A 6,000-nucleotide genomic window follows, 5' to 3' on the forward strand; every position below is an offset into this window, starting at 1 on the left:
TAATTTGGGCGGACGAGGCAAAGTTCAGATTAATGGGAGAAATTTTTCCTTTTAAATAAAACTACAAGTTTGATTTTGTTTGAGTTTCATTACTTGTTTTTTTGATGAAAAATAATTTGACTAATTAACTGAATAATTTGCTATGATGTTTAATTACTTGTTTATTTGAGTTGCATGATATAATTGATAATTTGTACTTGTTTACTTATTTATTTGAGTTGCATGATATAATTGAAAATTTGATGTTAAATAAGTTGCATGATATATTAGATAATTTGTATTCGTTCTGTATTTGTATTTCAAAATTGTTTATTTGTCTACTATTAATTTGAGGAGTGTATGGGAAATTCCAAAATTGGGAGGTTCAAGGAATCAAGGGTCGGATACTGCAATAATTTGTATTTGTATTCGTTATATTTCATTACTTGAGGAGTGTATGGCCTATCGGGGAATAAAATAGAAAAGTTTAGACTGACTACTTTCTTATTTTATTTGTAACCTTGTTGGTAGAATGTTTTGTTAAGTAATGTGTAGTTGTTCCGCTGGGAACACCTTTTAAAAAAATGATTGGTTATCACTTCAGCTAGTAATACTAAAGTAATGTGTAGTAAACTAAAGGATTATGTGATGACTAGTTGAAAGTAGTAGTTTGTTCATGAATTGACTAATACATTACTACAATTTTTTTAGGGGACAATGGCATCAAAGAATGACAATAATGCTAGTGTTCCCACTTCAGCTAGTAATACTCCAATTACATTGGATGATGATGAAAAACCTGTGGAGATTAATTCCGATCCTTATGTCCTACCAATAACTAGTAGGCATACTTCAGCAGTGTGGTCTGACTTTAAAAGAAAGAGGTCTGGTGATGCGGTAAAAGTTGAGTGCAACCATTGCTCCAAGCTACTTGCTGGTGGGTCAAAAGCAGGAACTAATCATTTAAAAGATCATTTAAATACATGTCCAAAGAGAGTATGTCAAGATATTCGACAAACAAGATTGTTCGGTACAAAAAAAAAAACTTGAATGATAAGAATGACACGATGACATTGGCTCCTTATGAATTCCACCAAGAATATGGAAGAAGAGACTTGGTGGAGATGATTATTTTTCATGAGTATCGAATTAGCATGGTTGAGCATATGAGTTTTAGAAAATATAGCAAGACACTAAGACAACTAGAAAAGATATTATGATAAGATACGAGCTTGAGAAGGAGAATGTTGCAACCTTGTTGAGGAAAGCAAAGGGTAAGATTGCCTTAATTATTGACATGTGGACTGATGACAACTAGAGAAAAGGTTATATGGCGGTCACGTCACATTTTATTGATAATACTAGATGTTGCAAAGTCGGATCATAAGGTATCGTTTTCTAGTTGCTTAAAACTTGTTTAATTTTTTGGTTGCCTTTGTATTGTTATAGGTTTTTGTTTTTTTTTTTCTTTTTTTTTCTGTGAGATTTAAAATGAAAGCATACCTTTATATTGTTGATACTTGGAAAATATCATAGTAATAATAAGTGACGATGATAGATTTTTATATGTCAATTTCGTTGATTTTGATAGGTTTTTATGTCTCTGCCCCTCATAGTGCCGAAGTTCTTGCTGATGCATTGAAAGAAAGAATTCAATCATGGAATCTTGATCTTAGGTTGTCTTCTATAACTGTGGATAATTGTTTGACTAATGATGCAATGATGGAAATTTCGAAAGGAGTGTTTCCAAATAGCTCACTTTTATTACGAGGTAAATTTTTTCATTTGTGTTTGTTTTCACATATTAAATTTTATTGTTCAATTTGGTTTAAGTGCTGTGGTATCAAATGGTGTTGAAAGAATTACGGATAGTGTTGTGTTTTGGAATGCTTCTGATAAGAGAGTAAAAAAGTTTAAACAAGTGGCTAAGCAAATAGCTCCTAAGTGTACTAGAAAGTTAGTAGTTGATTGCAAAACTCAGTATAATTCAACTTATGAAATGCTTTCTATTGTTAATTGTTGTTTGTTATAGAGAAGTTTTTGTTGTTTTAAGTACTCGAAATAATTTATATAAGAATCCACCGACCCTTGAAGATTGGGAAAAAGTTGAGAAAATATGTGAGCATTTAGAAGTGTTTAGTAAAACTACCCTTAACTTTTCAGGAACAAATTACCCTACGGCCAATCTTTATTTTCCTAAAATTTGTGCTTTGAGAATTGCTATTTCTGGTTGGCTTTTATCTCCTCATGATTATGTAAGGAAAATGGCTGACATTAAGTTACAAAAATATAACAAATATTGGGCTAATGTGAATGGTTTAATGGGAGTGGTAACAATACTATATCCTAGATACAAAATGGCTTTTATTCGGTTTTATTTTGCAAAAACTTTTGATGAGCATGACTTTGAAATTAAGGTTGGTAGAATTAGGGATCTTCTACAAAGATTGGTTGAAGAATATGGGTCTAAGATTGGTGAAACTTAAGGTAGTAGTAGCCAACAACCTTTTGATTTAGGTAGTAGTAGCAAAGCCAATGAAGAGGCCTTTATGCAAGAATGGACTAGCATGTATTTTAAGTTCCTAGTTTGATTTCATTAAAGTGGACATAAATGATTTTAATAAATGGACTAGCATGTAAGATTAATTGGATAGCGCAATTTCATGGGCTATAGGGGCATCACTTGGATATGCATGAATGATCCATGATCAAACTATGGACCTACTTTGAAGTTCAAGTATAGAGCTTGCGGATATATTAGTGGATTCCTATGACATGAGTGGAACATTGATTTCATTCAATGGATGTTTTGACTATGGTACATTTTAACGTCTGCCCGTAACTGGAGATTATAAAGGATGTTTCCTGGTTATTTTAAAAGTTGAGTGGGAGCCTTGTTGCCACAATATTGAGTCAACCCATTAAATTAGGAAATGTGTCATGACCGCTTGAAGAGGGAGAATTCAGAAAATATGTGGTCGCGTTCAAATGCATTACTCAATAATAATTTGGTTTTGTAATTCGAACTCAGATTTCAAGAAATGATTTGTAGATTAATATGATCTCGACATGTCATGTAATCATATTATCAAATCGACACATATCGACTTAAGGAATTTGAATATTGCACACTTGTCTCAGACAAGTGGGAGATTGAAGAAATTATGTCTTCGTCATATTCCATTACTAGATATATAAATGGATAAAATCATGGAGATAATTAAGTTCGTACATGTGGATTGTCGTTATAGCATAGCTAGAGGTACTAACGATCTTTGAGCTAGTAAAATAGACCAAAGCCTAATTAGACGGATCCTATAAGGTCATACAAAGGGCCTAGACCGAGCATGAGAGGAGGAGGCCCATGATGGGCCTCATCCCCTAGTATGGCTGGCCAAAGGGAGGAATAAGGAAGGGTTTTTGGCTTCCTAACCTAGTCTAATTATAATATGATTATAAATAGACTTGGTGCCTAGAGTTTGTATGTATTGCAATTCCGTGATCAGTTTGATCAAACCCTAATTAGCAAACACGAGACCAAGCCCTCTCAAACTTCTCTTCCTCTCAGCTCTCTCTCCTCCATCGGCGCCTATAGACAATCCTCTTTTCTTTGGGAATAGTTGCCAACATAGCTCTTGTATGATGTATGACAATCCGATTTAGGGAAAGTTGTCAATGCTTCGTAACAATCCATCCTTGGAAATGTTGCCAGAATGAAGCGACAATCCGTATCTCGGAAAATTTGCCAAAATCTAATTTTTGGGAAAAGTTGCCAATGCTTCGTAACAATCCTTCATAAGAATTTTGCTACGATTAACAATCCACATCTTGGAATATAACTCTTGAAAGCAATCCACCTTGGAAATTTGCCAATGCTATGCGACAATCCTTTTAGGAAAATATTTCCACAATGGACAATCCGCGTCTTGGAACATTTGCAAAAAAGAGTCGACCGACAATCCACTTCGGGAAAATTTGCCACTTACTGAAATGAATGACAATCCACGTCGAGGAACCTTTGTCGATATTTATGTTGAATAGAAACCTACAACAATCCTTCGAGAAATTTTACCATAGGGAACTGGGTGTATGACAATCCAATATCGGAAAACTTGCCAGCGATGACAATCAAAACTTGGAAAAACTTGCCAAACAGAGAAGGAGCACGACAATCCACGCTTGGAAACTTTGCCAGAGATGACCATTCAATCTTAGAAAAATTGTCATTGAAGAAGATGCACGACAATCCATTTTTGGAAATATTGTCAATTGGGGATGACAATCCAATTTTTGGAAAAAATTGTCGTTTAAGAAGAATGCGCGACAATCCATATTTGGAAATATTGTCGTTTAGGTGCTTGCTTTTAAACCGATACGTTGGTGCTTGTAATGAGCCAGTGTTTTAGGCGCTTAAGCTAAGTGAGATGATTTTTTGTCAGGTCAATCACTTACTAAGATTGTAATCGAGCCAACTACTAATCATGTCAATTTGCTTATAGGGGCTAACTGCGTACCAAGGAACCCGAAATTGTTGTATGATGCCGAAATAACCGTTTTGAGAGGCTTCGAGCTTTGTCGCTGCTGAAATATCTCTGGCGTCAAGAATTGGCTCTGTCGCCAGACGCTGGGATCTAAAGTCAGGCGCTGAACTCTGTTGCCAGACACCAGATGTTGTTTCCAGACGACAGCCTTGTCTTCTGGTGCTGGAGTCGGGTCTTCCCTATTCTGCTCTTGCTGCCGCTGTTGCTTGGTTTTGCTCCGAACTTTGAGCTTGGACGTTTCCTTTCAACCAAATCCGCTCAATTCCTTTCCGATAGAAGACTTGACGCCAATACACGACAATTAATTTCCAGATGAAGACTTAATGGTCACTGAAGATGATACTTGGGCCTTGTACTTCGATGGAGCCACAAAACAAAAGGGATGTGGCGTTGGAGTATTACTAGTATCACCTAAAGAAGAGCATATTCCAATCTCCATAAAGCTCGATTTCGACGTTACCAACAACGCTGCTGAATACGAAGCATGTGTGGTAGGCCTTGAAACAGCTTTGGCATTGGGAGTAAAAAAGTTACGGATATTCGGAGACTCTTCATTAATCATCAATCAAATCTCCAAAAGGTGGAAAGTAAGGAGCGAAAGTCTGGCCCCTTACCAAACCTATCTGGAAACCCTTACTAATCAGTTAGAGAATGTAGAATACACATATATACCCAGGGAAGAAAATCAATTTGCTGATGCCTTGGCCAGACTAGCCTCAATGGTTAGGATTCCTACGAAAATCGTGCAAATTCCTCTAACTATAGAAAAAAGGCACAAACCGGCATATATTTAAGCTATAGAAGATGATGAAGTAAACCAGGACGAAGAAGAAGAACCGTGGTATAAAGATATACTCAATTATGTCACCAAAGGAGAATACCCTCCCCATGCTGACAAAAGAGCAAAAAGAGCATTAAGACTCTTGGCTTCCCAATATGTACTCATAGACAACGAGCTGCATAAAAGGGTACCTAAGGGTCGAGCTCTCTTATGTGTAGGAAAAAAGGATGCCCAAAGAGCAATGAGGATAGTCCACGAAGGAATTTGTGGAACTAACGTAAATGGAAAAATGTTAGTCCAAAAGATAATGCGAGAAGGATATTATTGGACTACAATGAATAGGGATTGCCATCAATACGTAAAAAGATGCCATAAGTGCCAAATCTACGCTAATTTATAACACGTTCCTCCATCTTTGCTCTACACCTACACGTCGCCATGGCCATTCTCTACATGGGGAATTGACATCATCAGCAAAAACACTCCCCCAGGAACAGGAGGCCACGTATATATCCTAGTGGAAATTGATTACTTCAGAAAGTGGGTCGAAGCACAATCATACGCTAAACTCACCGCAAAACATGTAGCACTCTTTATCGAAAGAAATATTATTTGTCGATACGGAGTCCCACATGAAATGATAAGTGACAATGGAACTCACTTTCAAGCCGAATGTGAAGAACTGCTACAAAAATATGG

This window comes from Chenopodium quinoa, unplaced genomic scaffold (assembly GCF_001683475.1).
Source record: "Chenopodium quinoa cultivar QQ74 unplaced genomic scaffold, ASM168347v1, whole genome shotgun sequence".
Lineage (NCBI taxonomy): Eukaryota > Viridiplantae > Streptophyta > Magnoliopsida > Caryophyllales > Amaranthaceae > Chenopodium > Chenopodium quinoa.